This window comes from Falco punctatus (genome assembly GCF_963210335.1).
Source record: "Falco punctatus genome assembly, chromosome: 5".
Lineage (NCBI taxonomy): Eukaryota > Metazoa > Chordata > Aves > Falconiformes > Falconidae > Falco > Falco punctatus.
Window position 1 is genome coordinate 33,765,372 of NC_137584.1, and position 24,176 is coordinate 33,789,547.

At 37.7% G+C, this 24,176-nt stretch overlaps 1 long non-coding RNA gene across 1 annotated transcript in view; it reads right to left on the reverse strand.

The window, feature by feature from the left end:
• The window catches only part of LOC308064076, a 125,889-nt gene that overhangs the window by 15,250 nt on the left and 86,463 nt on the right, over window positions 1-24,176 (reverse strand). Inside the window, exon 2 of the long non-coding RNA XR_013928197.1 lies at window positions 1-23,294. This exon is cut by the window's left edge and continues 15,250 nt beyond it. This is a non-coding gene — a long non-coding RNA (uncharacterized lncRNA). The remainder of the gene's footprint in view (window positions 23,295-24,176) is intronic.

The window sequence follows — 24,176 nt, forward strand, 5'->3', positions numbered from 1 at the left end:
GAAACACCTTGACCTTTTTTTTTTTTTTTTTCTTTTTTTTTTCATTTTGGTACAAAGCAGACACCATTACTGGTTTAAAACCAACAAGCATACAGGATTTTTATAAACCAGTAATATTTCAGGAAGCTGTCCTGAGAAACACAGAATCTGTTGTCCTGACCATGCTGTAACCCTGAAGTTCCTATGTTTATACAATGTATTTTACTCCCTGTTAAACTGCAAAGGACTTCTGATATGCATCATGCTACTCAGGTAAAAGTTCAGACTTATTTGCCTTATTTCCCATCCTTAAGTCATTAAACACTTTCATTCTCTTTGCTCCTCTTCTACCTATTTTTACAGTGGAAAATATCTGGAAGAGCTCAAAAGGATTTCTAGAAGATCAGGACTTCTGAACTTCGAGCCACTGTTTTAGTGGGACTGTTTTTGACATTTCAGCCTCTCAAAAGAAAGCTGATACAGGCTGGATCCAAAGTATGGCAGGTGCATGTTCAAAGCCTTATGGGGTCACTTACAGATAGCAGCAGCATTTTATCCATCGTGTATTTAAAGCAAGATTTATGTATAGGGGTAAAACATTTAGAACTTGCTGGTTAGTAAAATCACTACCTCCAACAGAAACCTTGATGCTTGACAGACACTTGTTACCTTCACGAATGACACGTCCCCTCTCCAGAGAGTAAGCTCTTACCGCAGCTTTGCACTGACTAGATTTTAGGGAGCCTTTGCATGTGTAGCAAAATCAGAACTTTAAAAGAAGAAATCCTTTGTAAACATAATCTTTCATATGCTTAATTTAGACTAATGTATGTATTAACATTGCAGCAACCTCAGTCTGAAGACAGACATGCAGAAACTTCAGTTTCACATAGGTCACAACAGGTATATTTCAGGGAAAAATAAAAGGGTTCCTGACATTTACAAAGTGTTTTGCTTTGTATTTATTTGTTTGTTTAGGCTGGTTAGTTAATGGGAATATGGCACTTTTGCCACAGCTCCCTGCCTTGGTGGGTTTCTGTTATCTGAAGGGCTTACATTTGCACAAAGCATTCTGTAAATGGCAATTTGTCATCAATAGAGGAGGATTAAAGAGGGATCAGTTGCAAGACAGTCTTCTGCTTATATTTACTCTATCTACATCAACACTTCTTCCTACACTAGTGAAATCACAGCCTAGCACATGAGTAATTTGTGTGTCTATAACAAGTTTACCTGATATCAAGAGCTGACTGAATACAAACCACAGGCTGGAGCCTTTTGTCTCACTATTTGCCCTTCTCGTGTTGTCACGAATCACCCATTGATTTCAAGAGTGCAAACATTTCTCAATGGTGAGAGTTAATCTCTTTTTCATGCTTGTTTACACACTCTGTTCAGTCCAAGAAACCAGTTGCACTTTTCACCTTGGTCTACAAGTAGTCATGCAAACAAATGTCCCAAACCCATGCAATGCCCTTTTGTGTCCACCCCTGTTTAACTCATGCTTCTGCTCACAGTTTCTAACTTGGTTATGTATTCATTTTAGAGCTAGGACCCTGAGATCAAAGGGTCTGAGGGTACACTGTGAAAACACTAGTGAGCAAAGAGCTGGAATGACCTTTGTGCAAATCCTTTATTTTCAAAACTGTGACTGCTGGTAGTCAAATCTTGTGTGTGCATATATATATATATGTGTGTGTGTGTCTGTGTGTATAGCTGCCTATGTATATGTACACTTATACTAAGTAGTGAGTATAGTATAGTAAATACAGAGACATTACACATTTATGTTAAGAGAAAGATGCAAAACATTACTTAACATGAAGGAAAAATAAGCGCATGTTTAATTTAAATCCAAGATTTCTTGGGACAGGGGCTGTAGGTTTTCTTCGAATACGATAGCAAGGATAGCTGGAAAAAAATAGCTTTGTTTTGATGTATCTGTTAGGCGAGCTGCTCAATACATATTTTTTTTCTTCTTGGGATGGTTCAAAATTCATAAATTCATTGTTCTATGATGTGCACATAAGTAATGACCTTGGAAGGGCCAAGCTAATGTGAAAATAGTGATGGACAGTAGTAAGACCCAAATGATCATGAGTGACTTTTACGGAGTGATAAGCACTCTGGCTCCAATTCAGCAAAGCACCTAAGTGAGAGCACGTGTCTATTGAAGACATTATCCCCAAAGCAATTGGGAGCAATACAATCTCATACAGTAAAACTGTTTTTCTTCAACGGTCACTATTCAGGTTTCTTGTGCTTTATCCTTTGATGAACAATATGGAAGGAAAATTAGCTACAATAATACTGTTCTAACTCCAATTTACATATGCAGATAAATTTCAAAATAATCCACTTATTCCAAGAAATAGTAATGGGGATTTTTTGCATTTTTAAAGACTGTTTCTTAAAGACAACTGAATATAACACACTTAGAAGCCACACTGTTGGTTCAGACCAGAGGTCTATGCATAGCCACGCTCTGTTACTTCAGAAGAATGAACCAATGATGGTGCCCCAATGCAGAGTTCATGTGAACATTGGTTTTCACCAAACTACCCCAGTTATGCTGACATTGGCTCTCAGGTAGACATTGAGGTTACATATCTTTATAGCCCATCCTTTCAGGGCCCATCACAACTCTGCTCCATCTACTACCACATCATTCCCCAATATATCTAAATATGAGACTACCTACCTCACAGTGTTATTTACCTTAATAGCAAAACAGAGAGGGAGAGGGACGAGAAAAGTTCTACCATGTCCTGAACCCAGTAAAAACTGTTTTCTATGTGTACCTGGGAGCTCACATAGGACAAAATGATCTTAACTACTGTCCTGGGGACTCAAACTCCTTAGTTCCTACAAAGAAAGATGCCCCTTTTCAGTTTGACTCCTAAGCCAGCACACATCATTGCCCTGACAATTACTTTCATCTCACTGGCATGTAGCTGAGGGCTTTAATATTTTATTTTTTGGAAGGAGCTCATGATCCCAGTCCAGTATTAAGAGAGTTTGCAGGATCCAGGTGCACAGAATGAACTATTGGTAATAGTTGTTCATATGTTGTTAATACATGCATGTGTGTGTATGTTAGTTTTTGGAAATTTTGCACATAAAGCTTCTTTCCACAGACATAAAGTCAACAGATGCCATGTAGTCTACCTGCACATTTTAACCCCGGAGAGAACAAGACTATAATAACCTTACCTCCACAATTTTCTCTCTCCTCTGGTGTGTAAACTTTCATTGCAAGATCCCAGAGAAGAGCATTACCAAGACTCAGTAACCAACAGCTGTCCAGAAGGTATGTAAGACAGTAAACATATGAGTCACTGTCTCCTTAGAAAAAGGGCATTTATCAAGGAGTCGGCTTCAACTCTGACTTCAAGATTCCACAAAATCCAGGTAATATGAGGAGACTTGAAAGGGTCTCTTAAGCAACCATACTTGGAGGGAAATGGGACTAAGCCACGACATACTATGCAAGCAGCTAAAAAGCAGTTATGCTTGCATAACCTATTCGATGTGAGGTGGGTCTCTGCCACCACAGCAGATGATTGGAAGATCACACCAAGGTATCCATAGTTTTTCAGTTTTTCTCAGAATTTCAAACCTAAAGATACCAGTAAAAATGCAGACAGATACTGATGGGCTGAATCTTTGACAGTGGCATGATGTGCAGTTTTCTCCTAAGTCAAACACGTTCTCCGTAGCCTAATTTCTACCTGTTTGCTTTTGTTTTCTTGCATAATGAATCCACTGGGTGTTCAGAAATAGCACATCTACCTGGGCTGGCTGCAGCAGCCTAGCATGTCTGAGCACCCACTGGACATGGCTACTTACAGGAGTTGACAGAAGAGTCAGTGGCTTAGGTTACATGCACGTGTTTGGGGTTGGCATCAAATTGTACTGATGTTATCCTGAACTCTGGTGTACCTTGCTGCTAGACAGATTTGGTTTGTCTGGCAAACTTGGTCTTGGCACTCAACCTCCAATATCAGAAAACAGATCCCTGGTTGGGGCAGCAAAATTTTGAGAAAGCCTGAGAAGTGATGGGAATAAAGGGAAAAATGTGATTGTCTTCACGGGCCTTTTCCCATTTGCCAGTAACAGACAGACATCTTTTAAGGAGCTAAATTTAATACTTAGTCCTTACTAGTAAGAGATTGATATGGGATTTTTGTGCAATATGGAGAAGCCTTCCTCTTAGGGGCATTTTCTTGCTAGCATAAAAACATGGAAAAACTAACAAATGAGAGACTATTGTGTGCTACCTCTGCCACAAAGCTTTTGAAGAGACATATGGGACTGGAATATGCTCACAGCTGTGTTGCATTTCAGGTTGCTCCATGTCGTGAGGCACCGCGGTGTAAGTTTTCCTGGTGGCTTCAAAGGGTGCACTGAAAGGCTTTGTGGCACCTGGGGCTTGTTAGGGTTTTCCTTCAGGCATTCCAGATGGAGCACTTCAGTGGTACTTTGGCGCACGCTCTGAGGCCAAGACTAGTGTATCTACAACAGCAATTTACTTCAGTTCAGAAACATGCTTCTGAAGCTAATAATCCAGTTAACCCTCCAACTGCTTCTTGGATTGCATCATGGAGTGGTCTTGTATCACAGGAAATCAATAATTTTTGGGTCAACACAAACCAAAAGGTGCTCTTTGGCATTGCACCTTACATGCAGCAAGTGATAATGTGCTGAAATTTACAGGACAAAACCAGAGCTAGTTCAAAACCAGGCTCCTGGAAAAATGTGTATAAAGGGGTTATTGCATCCTGAACACTAACAGCCTAATAGACATGCTCCCATCAAACCTTGCTAATGTAAACGTAGTCTGTGTAGACAGTTGGGAAATTGAACTTGAGGGTGCAGCTGGAGGCATTTTGTAATGGCTGATATTTCAGAAGACAGTGTACAAAAGCATCACTTGAGCCTCACCACATATAGGGAAAGGTTGCTTCATACCCTCACTAGAAACAACTATTGTTACAATTATCACACTTTGTTTTTGTGACGGTTGTTACTACAACAGCGTAGTATTTCAGTGGAACCTGGTGATCCCATTGTGCTAGGCAATGCACATGAACTGAGTAACAAGATTTAATCCTTGTAACTTTTAGTCTGACTGTAAAGCCTTTGTTGATCTATGCCCCGAAGCACAAGAGTTTATTTTGTTTCCATACTTTATTTATACCAGTGATATTTGTGCTGTGTTATTGCAATGGATTGTTTAGAAGCCTTTCAGAGCATGTACTTTATGTTATGGCTTACTCATAATGCTCCTGCTTGAGCGATAACTTGCTTGAGTGCTAATATGACAAAGCATGCTCTGTCAGTCCTGAGATCTTCACACCAGCTTTTGATGGCACATTTAAATAAGAAAAGTAAAATACAAGTGAATGTGATACATGAATTCACACCTCCTATATTGTTGTACTAAAAGCTGAAGGCTAAGAACCATTAGTAAAAATAGCTGTAAGTTCATATAACACAATCTTCATGTTGCAAAGATGTCTTTTTGAGATGATAAATAATTATGAAATGTTATTTTAAGTGAAGAAAATGTCTCTGTCACTCACAAGCTCCAAACCCACTGAGTTTTGCATGATTACTATCACAGATCTTGGAATCCAGGCTAACTTTCCCAAGCTTTCAATTATGCATAAGTGGGGAGTCTCATAAATTCTGAGTCTTTCTGAAATCTTGTTATGTTCCAGCGATTGCTATCCCAATCCCACCTGCTAAGTGATGATAGAACCAGGCTTCAAGTTCCTAGCAGCTACTTAGGTCTCCTGATTTCTATTAAACTTTTGTGTGCTTGATTCTGCCTTTTTGCTCATTAATCTGACTTTAACTTAGGTGATGTCTCTGCACGGTATCATCTAAAAAATCAGCTCAGTAAGGAATTAGAAGAAGGAAGACCTGAGAGATACTGACGTCTTTTGCATAGAATAATTGTGTGACCCAGGATAATACTTCTAAAATATACTGACTGACTTTAGAGAAGTCCCTTGACTACATGACCTCCTTTACTTGTTCTACCCTATCTCTCATTCTCCCCCTTTCCTTTTTCCTTCTATCCATTATCACTTTCCTCACTGACAGAAGTGTTTAGAATTTTCTGTTGTCTGATTTATGATCTTTACACTAAAGAAAGGTAATGCAAATTACAAATGGTGGCTCTCCCATGTTTTAACCCTCACTGATTTTTATCTCAATGAAAATCTCAGGTGTCTCAGCACCAGATTTGTACCTCCCTCACCACAGAACCAGACAATTCCCAAAGTTTTTGCTTGGCTTCATGTTTCAGTCTTTAGAACTAATTAGGATACTTCAGAGTATTTGTTTAGGTTTAACATGTAATTAATTTCCTACCGGCAGCTGTGACCCATCATAGAATTACAGAATGGGTTGGGTTGGAAGGGACCTTAAAGATCACCTAGTTCCAACCCCCCTGCCACGGGCAGGGACACCTTCCACTAGACCAGGTTGCTCAAAGCCCCATCTAGCCTGGCCTCGAACACTTCCAGGAATGGGGCATCCACAGCTGCTCTGGGCAACCTGGTCCAGTGCCTCAACACCCTCACAGTAAAGAATTTCTTCCTTATATCTAATTTAAATCTGAATAAACCTATGGGTAATAATCCAATGTCTATAAAGAATCAAAGCGTTTCAGAGGGGAAAAGGTGACCCATAACAAGGCTATCTGCATGCTTAGCTTATCAGCATGCTTATTATTCCTCATATCAAGTTTTCTGGTACATCTGATATTCTAGTATGTCTAAAAACTTCTGTAATTATCTTCTAAATAAATACTGGGATCCTCTATCATAGGAATTTTGTTTTCTTACTATCACAGTAAGAAACGAAGCCAACTGAAGACACTCATAACAGAAATGGATGCTTCTAGTTCTCTTGAACAGGAATGTTATTTAGGAATGATGGCAACCTGGAAATTATTAATATTATGCTCATGTTATTAGTTTCATAAAAACATATGTACTTTTTCCTTCTTGAAATTGTGACCAATATTTGCTGCTATATTGTAGCCCTGGATTATTTGAGTTAGGGGACCCCTGTTTTCATGACCTAGATGAAGATCCTTCCTTTAGAGTTTGAGAAATAATGTGAATATAGCCATAAATGTTTTGAGTTTTAAAAGAAAAAAGAAAACTTGAAATGCAAAGTATGGTAGTGTTACGATGTAATGGCCATGTCCTTGTTGAATAGTAACTTATCTCAAAGAAAGTAACACTGAACTGCATGAGTCCCTATTAACATTTTAGTCAGTATGAGTTAAACCATTAGAACTAAACCCAGAAAAAACAAAAGAAGTTTTTGATAAATGCTCCAAACTACCTCATCTATTATTAAAAGTATAATGAGGAGACAGAAGACAGAGACAATAGAAATGTCTTATATTATTATTATGTTTTGCTTATGTTATTCCATGTTAAATATTTTTCAGTGACATTGTTGCAGTTTACTTTGGGAACTTTTAGACATGCTTGACCTATAATGTGCACACTATAAAATTAATTTAATGTTTTAATACATTTGCCTTTGAACATGGGTCCTCTTCATTTTTTATGGTTAAGTGAAATGTGGAATGTTAAATTCCAGAGTTGGCAGCCGTGTGCTCTAGTAGTTATTCATTTCTACACCACAGATTTTGTTTCAAAGGCATCATTCCTGAGCTGGATTGTATCCATTTTTCTGGGTGTTGCTCTACAAACTACCCCCCAAACATGAACAGTCAGTCTTGTTCTTGCTGATTTTTTAAGTGTATCAGAATCTGTAACTTAATACATGGAAAACTAATTTTGAGAGGATTTTATAAGCAAACTATGTATATGAAGGGGTATAAAAACTTCTATTGTTCTTCTGAATACAGGGATTTCCAATATTTCTTCCACAAAAAACTCTGAAACTTTATTTATAATAATCCTGTAAAATTGTCCTGAAATTTTGCCTGTTGTTGAAGATATAAAGAAGGTTTTATTGACAGCAGGAAAAGAATTTAAATCTAAACTTATGCTAGATTATAACAATACTCAAAATCTTGTGTAGGAGTACAGACTCTAGTCAAAATAGGAGTTGTAGTGACCTCTAAGTAAAGTCTGCCCTCAAAATCTAAAAGAAACATTTTTTAAGAAAATTAATCAATAATGATCATATTGAAACATGTATCTTTGACTCCTGTACAGTTAATAGGTGAAGCGGGGGTTCCTGTTAAACAGTTTTCCCAGAGCGGAAACACCAACTAAGTTTCATGAGAGAAACTAAACCAGTCAATAAAGAACATCTAAAACCATAGTTATTTTTTGTGGTACAATGGAAAATTACATGAGTTTCTAATTACTGACTGTAGAACATTTATTAATAGGGCAGATTTTTATTCCAGTGAACTAATTCCAACTTACCTTTTTCCAGTGATTTTACCTAGCTGTAATTAACTTACCTATTTCATAGATGGCAGAGATATTTCATAAGCAGAAGGAAGTCTTCAACATGCTAAGTAATGGATGTGATGTCAAAGGTTACCTCATGCAGTATAATAACTGTAAAAATTGTTTGGCACTATGTAAGTATATCATGGATTGCAAGATGCCAAAGTTGTTGAAACTAATTTTGATTGAGATTATCACACAAAACTTTAGTCTGAATACAGCTCCCAGCCATATCTCTTTGGAGACAACTAATTGTGTCAAATGTTTAAGATAACAAATGATTGTCAATTATCTCTAATTGAACCTAAACTGACCTCTGGTCAGTGGTTTTGCTTCTCTCAAGTTTGCTTTGCATGGAAACCAGAGTAAGGAAGGAGACAGGTGAGCACCTGTGTCTCTTACAATGGAGTCAGGGCACAGCTGAGATGTGCACAGGCTTTTTTTCTCAGATAACCTAGTCTGGGCAGAGAGTTGGATGTCTATCAAAGCTTAAAATGATTGTGCTGCTAGAAGTTATCTATGTCTTTTTGACTATGATGAGCAAAGGATGACTAGCTTACATTTAGACATAAAACTCTTAGCTGTCTAAGGTTGTTTTGCTTCTTGTTTCTGATTCCTGGAGAAATAGCTCATTCTTATGTATTCTAAACCCTTCATCCCTCACTGAAGGAATAATTGCTCCTCAGCTGTGGTCTATTTATTCAAACAAGAACTATTTTCAAAAATAAATTCAGCAGAGTAGTCCCTGACATTCTACACAGAGAGATATTTTATTTTATAGATGGTCTTATTTACATTGAACTTTTGAAATAGCAGCTCTTTTCCTGTAGCAAATAAAATTTAAGTCCTTAGTTGTTCCAAGACAGAGAAATGGTGTCTTCTTTATTTCCTCCTCCTACCCATGAACTTCTATTTCCAGCAACATTTTTTTTTCAGAACGAAGAAAAGTGATTGCCGTTTTAGAACCTGTGTTTATCCTTCTGTCTTTCCTCTGTAAAGCAACACTGTTTATCTTAGCTGTATTGTGTTTTCAGAGAAGAACAACAGCTAGACATTTCGGAGATTGGTATCATGCTGATAAATTGCTACGGACCGAGAAAAAGCTGCAGTAGAGCCATCATTTCTGTTTCACTCTGCAAAAAGTCTGCATAGAAACCACTCAAACCGCTCTGGCTCCAGGACAAAATTCATGGCAAACACTAAGAAAACTTAACATTTCCACCTCGTTCAAAAGCATTCTTTTGGCCTCTGTTCTGCTGTCGTTTGCTCACAACATCACACCAGTTTTCATGCACTTTAAATAGAAGCTGAGCAAAATGGCTGGCTGTTTTAAAACTACAGTGTTGGTATTCTGCTGCCACACTACCTACATGTATGTCAGGTTGTATTAGACTGAAATAAGAAGTAGATGGCTAATGCATGTCATGTTGACAGATTTTTAGTAGAAATAGTTAAACTTTTGAAAGGGACAAGTTTTGCCACACTGAATCTGTTTTGGCTGCTTAGTTTGTCTCGATTATTGCAAACCTCAGGATGTATCCTAGTATTTGGTATTTTTTTCCATTTACTTTAGCTTGCTACATCAATATAACAGATCAGAATCTACTTCATCTTGTACACATTATTATTCTAGACTCAAAATGATCACTTCTTTAATAAACAGTGTGGTTTAATCAGAGGCTGGAATGGCTAGTCTTTGCTGCCAGCTTGATAGATTACCTATGAAAACATCTTATTGCATCTATTACATTTTCAGTCTTTTGCCTTTCTTGTCTTTTTGGTTTGTAATTTTTTCTGAGCTGAACTGTCTCCTAGTATAACAATGCACAGAATTTAGTATAGGGGGATCCCAAACTCAGTTATCATGTCTATGAATCAAAAAAACCCCAACAAACTAATGCAACTTCACCATTCAGAAGATCTGAAGAGCAGCTTTTTAATTAAAGTAGCTTTAACTGCAAAGAGAGGTTTGATGCACATTTCAGGAAGCACACATAAAGTTTTAAGCATTATCACATTTTTTATAAAAAGTTATCTATGTGCTTATCATGTTAATAAATAATGTTCTTTCTCTTAGAGTTTTACCAATTCCTCTCTGTAATGCTAAATCCCTTAGTTTATTCACAATAATCTAGATCTATTTCACAATGAAAGCCCACCCCCAAAACCCCTGCATAGTTCAGCAACAGTTACACTGATTAAAAGAAAATGAGGCAATACCCTGGGAGAAATATCCTTTGGTGACCAAGTAACAAGTGTGCATATGAAATGACATTGGAATTATAGGTTTGACTTAAATTGTACGAGCTATATGTGCCTTTATCCCAAAAGACACTCATGAGGCTAGAAGCCTACATGTGCTAGTGCACATACAAGACTGGCTTTGACCGTAATTACACAGCAGTATGAACATTGAAATCTGTCTGAATGGGAAAGAGCTGAGTAGAAAGGATGCAGCCCATATAGGAGGGAGTCAGGAGACCTGGACTTCATTCTCAGCACTGTTTCTGACTCCCACTACCTTTCTGATGCCCTTGTTTCTCCAGTAGCTACTGCCTTCTTTCCCCTTGGTGATGGCAAATTCTGTGCGATGATGGCATCCTCCCATTGATTTAAGATCATTATGGAAATCTAGGAATTTAATGTAAAATAGAAAGCGGAAAAAAGTACAAATAGTCACGGCAACACCTTAGGCAAGAGAAATGCCTTTTCTGCAGTTGGTTTTCTTCTTATATCCACTGGACTGAGAAGCCAAGACTCCAGGGCACAAGTGTATAAATATTGTGCAGGAAACTGTGTCATCATTCCCTCCTCCACAATAACAATGTGTAAGGCCGGGGCCAGTTCTTTGCCAGGCATTTGTCTGGGGTTTTCCAGTAGCAGCAGCTAGGCCTAAGGCTTTTTCTTTGGCAGACTGTTCTGATGATCTTTGGCACTACCCTGTTGCTGGTTTGGTTGGCTTCTGTGTAATAGAAATAAGCTTAGAGTTAGGCAACTGCTGAGGATCTGGTTTGTCTTTATTTCTTTCTGACATTTTTTCTGGTTTGAACATAAAATGCAACACTAAACTGAGGTTGGATTTATAACATGGGCCTTGCATTGCAAGAAAAGAAATTGTACAGTAAAAAATCAGTTACTATCCTTAACAGAGCTATGTTTTTTGTAATTGATTTAAGAAGGCTGGAGTCTTTACTGCAAATAAACGCACAGAACAGTGATGACCAGTAATTCAGTTTAAACTTGTAGGGTTATAGGATCACAGAACAATTCAGGATGGAAAAGTCTTTGGGAGGCTCAATGCAGGGACTACTACTAGGTCAGACCAGGTTGTTCAGGGATTTTTCCAACTGGGTCTTGGAAACATCCAAGGATGGAGCCTATGCAACCTCTTTACATATATCCCAGCCGAACCCCTTTTGTTTCAACTTGTGGCTTTTGCATCTTATCATCTCACCAAGTGCCACAGTAAGTAATCCACCTTCTTGCTGCTTTCCTGGGGCACAGGCTGGCTGCTGTTGGGTCCCCCAAAGCTGCCCCTTACCCAGGCTGAACAAGGCCCAGCCCCCTCCTCCCTTTGCTGTTCAGGGATGACAGTGACCCTGGAGCTCCTGGCCCGCAGCCCACTGGTGGCCCTGGCTGCTGCCATGCACACTGTTGGCTCTTGCAGTTTCCCCTGCCCAGAATCCCAGTCTATTTCTACAGAGCTGTTCCTCAACCACAAGCTTTGTACTTTTACTTAGGCCATCTATCCAAAATCAAAGAAATTCAGATATGGAGTGTCAAACTTCAGCTACCTCATATGATTAAGTCAGGAATACAGCTCTTTCGGTTCTGTAGAGCTTCAAGTACTTTGAATTTTCATATGCTAGTATTTTTGTAATGCCACTGATGACTCATTTCTGTATTTTTTTCTGTCTTAACTCTCATCTCCTTTCCTGTGGTCTGAGGCAAGGTTCTGTAAACTGGCTTAGCCTTGTTCACAAAGGAAAATTATCTTTAATTTTCACATCTGATTTAATCTAATTTCTTGTTCCTACTCTTTAACAACTCTCAGGTACTGTTACATGTTGTATTCATACATTTCTTCAGTGATAAATATCCTTGTGACATTACTCAGGAGGAAACAGGCAAAAATCAGAAGCATCATTGCCGAGTGTAACCAGTGTGACAAGAAGGGATGGTCAGGGACTGAGCCCTGTGAGTGCGGTAGTAAAACAAACTGTGAGGAAATTCCGCCAGCTGCTCCATGTGGTCCTTGGCTCAGGGCTGTCTGGAGCTGCAGGCGTTCACTCAGGCTGCCCTGGGCACTGCTGGGGAGCTGGCGCTGGGCAGGGTCCATTGCCCATGGATGGTTGGAATGCATTGCTTCTCTTTGGAGGGTAAGAAGTTTGAGTAGGGGGGGAGTGATGTCAACATGTGACATTTCCTCAGGCCTACAGAAAGGGGTGGGAGTTTTTCAGGTTAATGAAACAATCTGATCTGAGCCCATACTCAGGCTGAGACTTCCATTTCATTTTTATTAAAGACACATCAGGTTAAACATGATGACGTTATTCTTCACCTATCAGGGGCACTCAGTGGATAAATACATCTATTCTTGGTTGTGGAGTCAGGGATCCTATTATCCTCCTTGCTTTTCATAATTTTCTTCTATGCAGTGAGGCTTTGTAAGGCAAAACCAAGGCACATTGTGGGCAATTGTGAGGCTTGAAATAACTCCTGGGGGGTTACGGAGTTCCTGCTCCCACTTAGCCTGCAGCCTGGGATCTTTCAGTGTGGAAAGGGAAAAGCTTTAGTTACTCACTGTTGTGGTTCAACCCATACCACTCACTGTTCAACTCATGGATGTGGCATTCCACTAATACTTCTATTTATTTTAATCTCCCTTCTTGCAGAAGAAATTAAGCCACAGATGAACGACTTTGTGTATGGTAAAGTGGGAAGTCTATCAAACTGCATGGAATTCCTAGCTGAATGCAGCTATGCTGAAGAGAAATTTGGTTTGGTTTGGGGTTTTTTCCTTCTTCTTTTTAATGTTTATCTGTAAGAGCAAGGAAAACTTCTGAAACGTGGTTTAAAGCTGACAGACAAAAACAATACTTGCTGCATAACAGCAGCAAGATTGCCTTTATAAAATACATCTAATAAAACTGAGATCTACTACTGTTTAAAACTGAGCAGGTCAAAGAATTTGACTTAACCCTGACAAATTCTAATTAAAGTGTCTGTAGTTCAAAAGACTTCAGGTTGTTTAACTTTTGGTTTTCTGCATATGTGGTATCTGAGTTTTCCATGCATACACAGAAAACGTGCACGTCTGGGCACATAGAAATAGATACACATATACACACTCACGCAGGCACAAGCACATTAGAACTAGAAACAAAACATGGTGTAGGCTTTTCTTTTCAGGAAAAAGCTAAAGGCTTCTATGAAAACATTCTCTTTCAAATCAAAGAATTTTATTTCTTTGTATATATGAGGGAAAAATGCAAGACAGGAATTATTTTCAAAAATACTTATTAAGTTTTTTGGTTTAGCATGGAAAATTTACAAAAGATATCTCATTTAAAATCACATAATTCATCTGCCCATGACTGCAGGAGACTGGTGTCAGGACAATTTTCTTCAGTTGATAACCCTTTCACCTTTAAATTATTTTTTTATTTCAGGCTGTCATGTCTTCTGGAAGTGAATGCATTTAACCTACTAATTCGAGATCAATTTTGAACCCCTTGAGGAGAAAAAAAAAAAAAAGCACAACAAAGAAAACCAAAAAAACCCCAATAACCCACACTTTGCTGTATGCTGTATGTAATTTTCCAGTTAGAAAAGTGCTCATAGGCCACACAACAAAAACTGAAGGCTCCTTAAGAAATGGTAGTAATTTATGCTCATCTTGAAAAGAAGTACACATTTTTCTTGCAGTTCAAAACTGAATTCTTTTCAAGTCTCTTAGCCAACAGTTACAAATCTGGTTAGTTGTAACACCCAAAGGAAAGTCAGCTCCCCTGGACAAAATCCCCACAGCCCTTTGATATGAATTTATCAACACTACATACTACGTTCAGGCAAATCAGTTCTTAAACCAGTTCTCTTTGTGTTCAGTATTAGATACAGATTGTTCCAAAGATTTTGCATTTGGGACAATTTTTTTGAGAGCCAAAAGTAAAAGCTGGTTTCCACTTTACACCTAAAATATGTTTATAGATTTAGTTTGTGGAATATGACCACTGATACTGAACATGTGCATGGGGTGGTGATTTCAGACCAAACTGCTGAATGTTCACTTGCATTGTGATGCTTTCAGTTTTAAGAAGCCTGTTCTCCACTGCTGGTATCGTACTTACATTGCTGTGGAATATGCAAGTGTATACTCTAGGCAGTTGTGTTTTCTTCCCCTTACTTTTACCAAAGAAACTAGTGCACACTACAGTCAGTGTGCATTCTTGGAGCACAGCTTTTATATTTATGCACCTGTAAAATGAGCTCATCTTGTATTTAATCTGGTTTCATGTTATAAATCAGGAAATAATATACATGGGAAAAACAAAAGGTCTAATTCTGTAATTGCTGGCCAGTTAAGAGGAATTCCACATCCACCTGGATGGGAGCATCACTGCAATATAGGAGCATCACTTAAATTTCTGATCCTAGGAATATATATACATTAATTTAACATCTATCAAACTTACAAAAAATAACCATGTACATGTGTTTAGTAATGAGATGCATCCCCTAGCACTTTACAGCAGAGGTTCTGAACCTCAATATTTCCATTCCAGCAACAACTTCTCATTTACCAATATAAAAAGGCTGAAATATCCTCCCCTCTGGAGAAAAAGGCCTTCCCTTTTCAGAGCCAAATGTAGAATTTCAGTGAATAGCACTTTCTTATTTCCAGTAAAGAAAAGGGGAGAAACCCAAAACAACAAAAAACCTCAGCAGAAACATTTGGTGAGAGTTAAGTTCCTGCAATCAACAGACAAATGCTATGTGATTTTATCTGAAAGGTCAACATCAGATGCATCCTTCTTTTGAAGAAATTAATTTTTTTCAGATTTCAACAAACAATTTAAAAGAAAAATGAGCTTTGGAAAGTAATGGACTCTTTTCAGAAAAACGATTTGGAAAAGGGGAAAAAAGTAAGAGTACAGTGACAGCAAAGCAAATCCCATTCAACAGAAAAATCAAGCTATTAAATTTGCTTTTACACTAGTTTGTAATTTAATAAAAAGTTTGGTATTAGATGCCTACTTTTACAGATGTGTAAACCAATCATCTATGATCTCCACTGAACATTTTTTTTTTTCTTAGAAATCTGTGAAATGTGTGTGCCATGGAAAGAGTGAGCCCTGGAGACTGGGGTAAATCTAGTCTGAAGAAACATCCTCAGCCTCATACAACAAAGTTCTACACATAACTAGCTTTAATATACTTATTTGCTCCTATTACACTGAATTGGTCACCAATACGAATATACACAATAAGATTCTGACAAAATCAGTACTTTTTCTCCAAGGTTTTTGAAGAGTCATATCTGTCCAAAGTGAAATTATCTTTTAAATCAGGATAATTTGGGTAAATAATTTTGGCTAGTGACACCCATACTGTAGTGTTTGGCCCTTTAGTAATCCGTGGAGAACTGTTAATGATTCAGAGCATGTCTGTGCTCATATAGCTCTTCTTCCTTGTATCCAGGTGTCTCTACAAGTATCAATAGCATATTTGGTAATTTCCTACACTCTTATTTTTTTCATGTAGAAGTTACAAATAAGGCTGCTACAGAATGGGGATTTGTATGTGGATTTTTTCTAAGAGGTCATCAGAAAAAAGCAAGCTGTTGAAAGAAAATTAAATGAAGAAATGGTGTCAGATGAGGAGCAGTGCTGGAAAAAAAATCCTAATTTGAAGTGGCAGTGTGGACAACAGAGCTGGAAATAAAAGTGGAAGTAGTGCAGGCTGATACTGTAGTGAGAATACCAGGAAATAACGTGATGTGAGATATTTGTCAGCAGCAAAGTTGTGAAGGGCTGCACAGATGAGTTCCTAGAGCCAACTTTTCCATAAATGGCTTTTAAGTTCAGGTATCTGAGCTGAAAAAAAACACACCCCAAACAAAAAACTTGGTTGATGGCCCAGTTATTCAGAGAGTGTTGAGAATCAGCCTCTCTTTAAGTTTGGAGAAGGTTGTTGTAATAACTAAGAATCCTCAAATTATCTTGTTTTCTAAACATAACTGGATGAATACTGTCTCTTGAAGAAATTTCACTGTTTATGAATTGGCGCTGAAAGATCTGGAAATTTTAGATCACTGAAAAATATTATAATTTAGGCCCTGGAATTTATTGTCTTCAAAACATAGTCTTTCACTAGAGAAATAAGAAGACTTTATAAGCCTAAAAAAGTGTAATACTTGCTTTCTGGTGCACATGTTTGACAGCGAGAGTCTTATCATTAGATAAGAGTTAGAGTAGCTACCACTGCACATTTTCGAAACATAGCCAGATGGTTTGAGGACTAAGTAGTGAAAAAGCTCAGTCTTCAATCAAACAAAGCAGTTTGCGTCTTTATTGTATCATTTGTTTAGTAAGCTGACATGGGATACCTCACATCCTTAAACATCAGTATTTAGGCAGCTGCCTCATTAAATTCTCAAGGCTGCATTTTGCTGGTGGTAATTTATTTTAAAGGAACAACAAAACATAAGCCCTTTCTTGCCCTCCTTTTCTCTTAGCAGATAAAACTCTGTTATCAGTTGCTTCTGGCTGACCACAAATAACAGTGACAGCTTGCAATGAGTCACTGATCTCCACAACCCCACCCCATCCCCTACAAATCTGTCTCAAAATCTGATGGAAATGAATGTAGATGTTTTATAATAGCTTCAAAAGATAAAATACATTTCTGGGTCCTTTGTATGACCCTTAAGTGTTAGAATCTGTATAGGAGAATACTCTTGTTCAGCAGCGGGAAGAGTTTTGCTGAACAAATTTTATCTGTTTATTTTTTACACAACAAAACAATTATTACTTTTACAAAAGCCTCTTCATTCTAAAAATTTAGAATAATCTAGAACTAATAATTGGGGTTTCTTTTATCTTATTGAAATTTATCTTATTTCTTTTATATATCTAAATACCCAACTCTAGTTTTTCAAGGTTGTCCAATTAAAATTGTCATTCAGAAAAAAGCCATGGGCTGTGTGTATTGTTTGCTGGTGGCAGGTAATGCAGAAGCAAGGAAATGTCTGGCCCATACCTGAGCTGTGGTTCTGCTCAGATAAGGTGTCTCAGACAGAGACGTTCTTGTGGTCCTCATTCAGATATCCTGTTTCTCTAAATGCTCATTTCCATAAAAGATCTAAAATAAGCACCAATATGTCTAATTTGCCTCCCAGCCTGACAGTTCTGGAGATGTCAGTCTTTCCTATTTCAAGTGGGGCAAAGAAATGATAAGGGGGAGGAAACTGATATAAGTTATCAGCTTATTTATTATTCATTATATACATATGTACATCTGTTTAATATCCAAGTTTTCTAAATTTAAAGAGGCACTCTCAAGTCAAATATGGCTTTACCATAAATAAGCCAGTTTAACACATTTTCAGGGGAGTTGCCATAAGAAATAAATATGTCCTCTTTTTTTCTCATTTGAGATACTTACAACGTGGTACTTCCTTTAAATTTCACACAGCTTAAAGCACATTGACAAATAATAGTAATAATGATGATGATGTTGATGAAGTAGAATTGTTGATCATGACAGTGATTACAAACCTTTAAAGTTGATTTACATTTTCTAATAGAAGGTGCTCTACCCTGTAAAATATTCACCAAGATTATTCTTCATCTCCTATTGTGATACTTCCTGTGATCATATCCCAGACAAAATTAGCTCCTACTGACTGCAGTGGCTTATCCCAGGAGCAACTAATCTTATCCGAATTTCACAAATACCTCAAATGGTAGCTTGTGACTTTGATTACTAGGAGAGTAGACCTAATCAGATTCCTTCCTTAAAACAGTGGTTCATTCAGATCCTTCACTCCAAGAGATCAAAGCTGTTTCTTCTCTCTATCTGCAGGGAAGCTCATTAGGAGGAGGCTGTCAGGGTTATAATCATGCAACAGTTTTACTTCTGGGTTATAATGCTTTTCCTTTCTTATCAGTCTGTGAGGTCTAAAGTGAGAGGAACAAAGCAGGTATCACTGACATATAATACTTTTAATACTTTTGGAAGTCATTATAGTTTGCTATATTTTATTAATTTCTTCATTCTGAAAGCATTTTGCAAATGTATCTCAACTATACAACCAGTTTGGAGGAGGTTTTATCTGGCTTCTAACATTTTAAAATCAGCAACTAAGTAAACAAGTTAGTTTTAAATTAAAACCTAATCAGTTTCACTGTGTCATAGATTTCATATACTAGCTGCTTCCACAAACTGATTTTAAGGACTATGTGTCATTTACTAATGTCCTCTTTATCATTTCCATGTATATTTTAAAATAGAAAACTATATTCAAATACATTTCTATTATAGACCACAAAAGCAGCTTGTACAGTGGCTAGACTATGTCTTGCAGCTAGGAACTATTTAACTTTAATTCTGGTATTGTCACTGAAATGTTTGGTAATTTCAAAAACATTGCATTTACTAGCTAATGCTACATCCTTTTTCCAGTGTCATTTTCTGTCTCCCACAGCTTTAAGTGCTCGGAGTGTTTGACTATGGATTTTTGATTGGAAGACCACATTTAATGATAATACATTACTGCTGATACCTGGTGAACTGATAGGTAACTAGCAATTGAACAGGATACTTGAAAAGTAAAATGACATGTATGATTTCAAAGCTGTAAATGCATCCTTCACTTCACTTTATTCAGAGCCCCAGAAAATGCAGGTGCAGTACTCATCCAGGTGGTCAAAATGTATTACCAGAGCTTCAGTTATAAATAATACAAACCACAGTGGCATGAAATAAAACCAGTATTTTTTAGGGTCTTCTAATGAGCAATTATTGAAAAAAACCACTTTCCTATAACTAGGTATGACCTTTGGCCATATTTTCCCTCTGAATCCAAAACATCAAAACTTCATAATGGGTCTTATATCTGTAAGAAGTGCATTAAAAAAATAATAAATTATTAGGATTGAATAATTGATTGCGAAATGATGGGACTGGAACAGTTATTGAATGAACTACTCACGGAGCTGAAAGCCGAATGATGACATCTGTATGTGCAAGCCAAACGAGAGTAATGTCATCCCAACGCACACAACTTCCAAGAACAGAGCCAGTGAGCCAGTGCCTACACCGAAGTGCGCTATATGTCTATAGCCTTCCTGTGCATGGGTCTAAGTCTTCCCATTCACTTAGAGCTGGCTCAGTAGTGATGTAGTTTAATGTAGTGAGTGTCTTATACAGCAATGTCCTTGCAGGTTCCTCCACATTCAGACATTGCACTGGGTTTTCCACCTTGACATTGGGTAAGCTCCACTATCTACTGCTTCATCCCTTTCATGAGCTGATCCATGCAAAATACTGTTACTGCCTCTCATGTCTGCCTCTGGGGTCCTCCTGCCGTTTCATCCTCTGCTCCTGCCCCTTCAAATTCCCCCTTCCAGGGCTCTACTATTGCCTTCCAGCAGCAGCTCTTTCTCACCACCATTTCAGCTGCCTGACAGCAAGTTAGTGGGCTGCAGAGCTCTGCTCTGCATCATAGTTAACTTTTAAGGGTGACATGTCTCATAGGCAACATGTGTTTTAGTCTCATGATCTGTTTTCTCCACAGTCAGCTCTCTGGAATCTACTCCCAAAGATATCCTCTGGACTAATGCAACTGAAATCATGCTTCAGCTTTAAAAGTAAGGGAAAAAAAACCCAAACAAAAACTCCCCATAGAACAAAGTAGGGGAAAAAAAAAAGAAAAAAAAGAAAAAAAGAAAAAAAGAAAAAAGAGACAAAGTAAAGGGAAATTTAGGGACAATATACACTTGAAAGGGACATTGAAAGGTGCCTTACAAATATGAAAATCTTGTCTTTAAACAACAAGCCTTTGCCCCTTCTCCAGCCTGAAACCTTTACTGTCCTCTACAGTTTCAGAGGTTGAAGTTAGTAGGTAGTTCATAGTGATCTGAATATCAGAGAAGCCGAACATTGCATTAAAAGCAGATGGAAACAGTTATAGCTGTGGATGCTTAGAATCACTCAGGCTTATATGTTGTCCATCCTAATATTTTATTTTAGAGTTGAACATGAAATTACTAAGCCATATTTACTGAGTCCTCCAGTTCCCTATGCCATGTTAGGCAACTCAGAAGTATTTTATAACTAATTTGAATAAAATAAATTATTTTTTAAATGTTCTAGGGATTAAGGCTTCCTGAAGCAAGCAAAGAATAGTAGAGATGGCTCTCCACCCAACTGTGCTGAAGAGGAGCTGAATAGGTTGTGTTTTCTGTATGCATCTTCTACATCTAATTTACCTGGTCTCCTCAAGATCAGAATGATGGAAGAAAATTAATCCGATGCCCTTTCCAAAACCACACTTATTCAAAGCATAGAGAAGGCAATGATTTTATGCGTTTGAAAATACTGGAAAAGGTAGCTTTAAACATTTACACACAAGTAAATTTAAAAGGGAGTATTTCCTGAAAATCTACTTTAGTTTAAAGATGTGCATGCTAGATCAAGAACTTCCTTGATGTACAAATGACATAAGGAATGAATAGTGCTGTTTTAGCAAATTCCAGCTGGTGGTTTGTTGCACTGGTCAGTGATATTTTCAAGGCTGAATTTCTCAAAGTGCCCAGCACTGAACACGTGTCCATATTCCTGTACAAAGCAACAGAGAATATTTGGCCAACTGGACTGAGTGATTGGCAGAACTTTCAGACGTTTCATTTTGGAAAAGAAATGTCACTTCATGGAATGGAACTTCCAGCAGACTATTCCACTGCCACTGCTGAAGGGGAAAGATTCTCTAATTTTTCCTTTATTTAAAAGTGGAATACAATATTATTAAAACATGGGCATGTGAATATAGGCTGCTGATTTCTAAAATATTATCTTGTCAGATTATAGGAAAAAAACCAACCGAACACTTTCTGTGGGCCTGTAGACTTCTCCAGCTTGTTCCAATGACATCATGGTATTTACAATAACTAATTTTATATCAAAAGTTGCTGGTTAATACTCTAAATATTCTTATGGGTTTACCACCTGTAGATTGAAAAGTACTTTTACAAAAGCTGATGAGGAAAGTTGCCTTCACTTTATATAAGGCAACTTTGAAGCACTGCATTTAATTCATTTAGATGGCCACCAATCTGAGCCTGAATGAAATGATGAAATTAAACAAAAGTAGGCTGTTCTACTTGTGTCAATAACATAAAGCATAGAAATGTTTCACAGCAAACACTTTAAGTCAAGATGTGAGAAAGAAGCAGCGAGAGGTACATCTTCTCTCCATTTTGTACTGGATATTGCAAAAAGTGATTGCAACAGAGGAAGAAAGAGCATTCAGGCACTAACTTTCTTTTACAAAAGAGAGGAACCAGGAAGAAGTAAGCTGTCCAGAGCTAGTGGTATTTTGTGGTCCTTCCTCATCTGTGTGAGGCTGCTGTCAGGTTGCTTAGAAAAGTTGTATTCCTTGGTGAATACCCTTAATAAGCTGTTTGACTAAAGGTACTAGATACTGGGACAGACAACAGAATGGAGGAAGGTTTCTCCATGCAGACCAGCAGATCTGAATATATTTTTTTTAATATAATCACAGGACTAGCTCCAGTTCTCACCAAAATCCTGCTGTTTTCCAGGAAATTGTTAAGAGCCAACAAGATGATTTTTGCTAAGTGACAACTTGGGACATTTTATTTGGAAGTCTGTAATATTTTATATTTTTCATATTAAAGCAAATTGGAAGGAAAACCAACCAAATCAAGGTTATGTCCTGGGAAAAGTAAAGACTTAGTTACTTTAGTCCTGGTCTTCACTCGGTGGGGCACAAGAAGGAGAGGAAGGAAAAAACTGGCTGTGTGCTTCTCTTCTGGAAATATTGCAGTCCAACTAGTGAGACGTCCACCTGGGATCTCAGCTGGATATTACTTTCTTTCTGACAGTTCTGTCCTGAGTAAGGATTTCCCGAGCTACAATCGGGGCTGGGGGGGGTGGGTGGGGGGTGGGTGGGGAGTGATGTATGAGCTGTTTTAGGGCAGATCTTGGGCAAGCACCAGTGTATCTCCTACTGAAGTCACCTGGGATGGGAGCACAACTAAAAACACTTGCAAGAAACATCTTTTCAGCTTATGTCTGGTGCAAGGATGAAATGCTTTTGGACTTAAGCAAGCAGACATGTTTCTTTAGTTGATTAATACTTCAGTTAAAAATAAATCAGTATGTTACATCAGAGGGTTTTACTCATCAAAATCCTGGCCATTGTAAATATAGATCCATGCTGATCATTTCTAGCTGAAATTTTGATTTTCCTGAAGTCTTCCAAATTTTTAAATTAACTTGGGTCAACGAGTGATGATTGACCTATGCATCTATTCCCAAATCCATCCTGATTAAGTTCACCCTTTTCTTCACAGGATATCTTGGCAATTGCTGTGAACTCCATTTTCTTCTAACGGTGTAGACACTCAGTAAGTTAAGATGTTCCTCCCATTTCCTTATTAAAATTTCTCATCATTAGCTTTCTGGAATGAGCAAACACAGGCCTTAAAGAGTTCTTAATGAAGACCTTCATCTTCTTTGGTCTCATTTAGGTTCTTTACCACTGACCCATCCAAAACCACTGTGGCTTTATTGGATGCAACCCATCTGTACATGTCCTTCAGGCAACAGCTTCTGGAATGGAAAAAAAATAGTTTTGTGATTCTCTGCAAGTCTGCATTCTAGACCTTTTTGCCCTCAACATCACCTCCAGAACTGGTTTGGTCTCTTCTACTGACACTGCTTCATTCTATTCAGATTTTCTCCCTGGTCAATGTGCAGTAGTTTTTGTTTATGAACCCAGTGAGGTGTTCCAAGGAAGCGTGACTTGACACATTAATACGTCTTGCTGTACATTCAAAGGCATAGCATGACGCACTGTCAGTGGCAGGGAATGGCTCACCACACAGCATGACACAATGTTCTTCACTTATGTGCATTATTCGCAAACAGATTAGCTGTGTATGGGGATCTCCTTACCTACAAAATGATGAAGCTTTTTGAATTGTGATGAAGATATGGAAAGAAGGGAAAGTAAGCCTTTGTCTCCATGTTATTTCAGCTATATCTCATTTTTTGTTTCTTTTTATTGCACAGAAATACTTGATTCATTTACCTCCCAATGATACAGCTGGTATGAATATTGTTTATAACTTGTTTTCAGCATTAAAAGTCTGAAAATCTCCATTAGAGATATCATATAACTAAAAGCTGAATTAAAGGATGACAGGAATTTGGCAGCAACAGAAAATATATTATTGTTTTAAATTTAAAGTGTATAGAGTTACTTTATTGTTCCATATATTCACTCTCTTTAACTAGTACTTCTATTGTTTTAAGCATCATTACAAATATGTAATATTCTACATACATTCATATTAGAACCTCCTTAGAAATGGAGTCCCATATAAATACATACATATATTTAATTTTCCTTTCCAAGTTATAATTGAACTCTGTTCAATTAAAAAAAGCAAAAAACCCAAAACAAAGCAATTTGAAGCACAATATATTTGG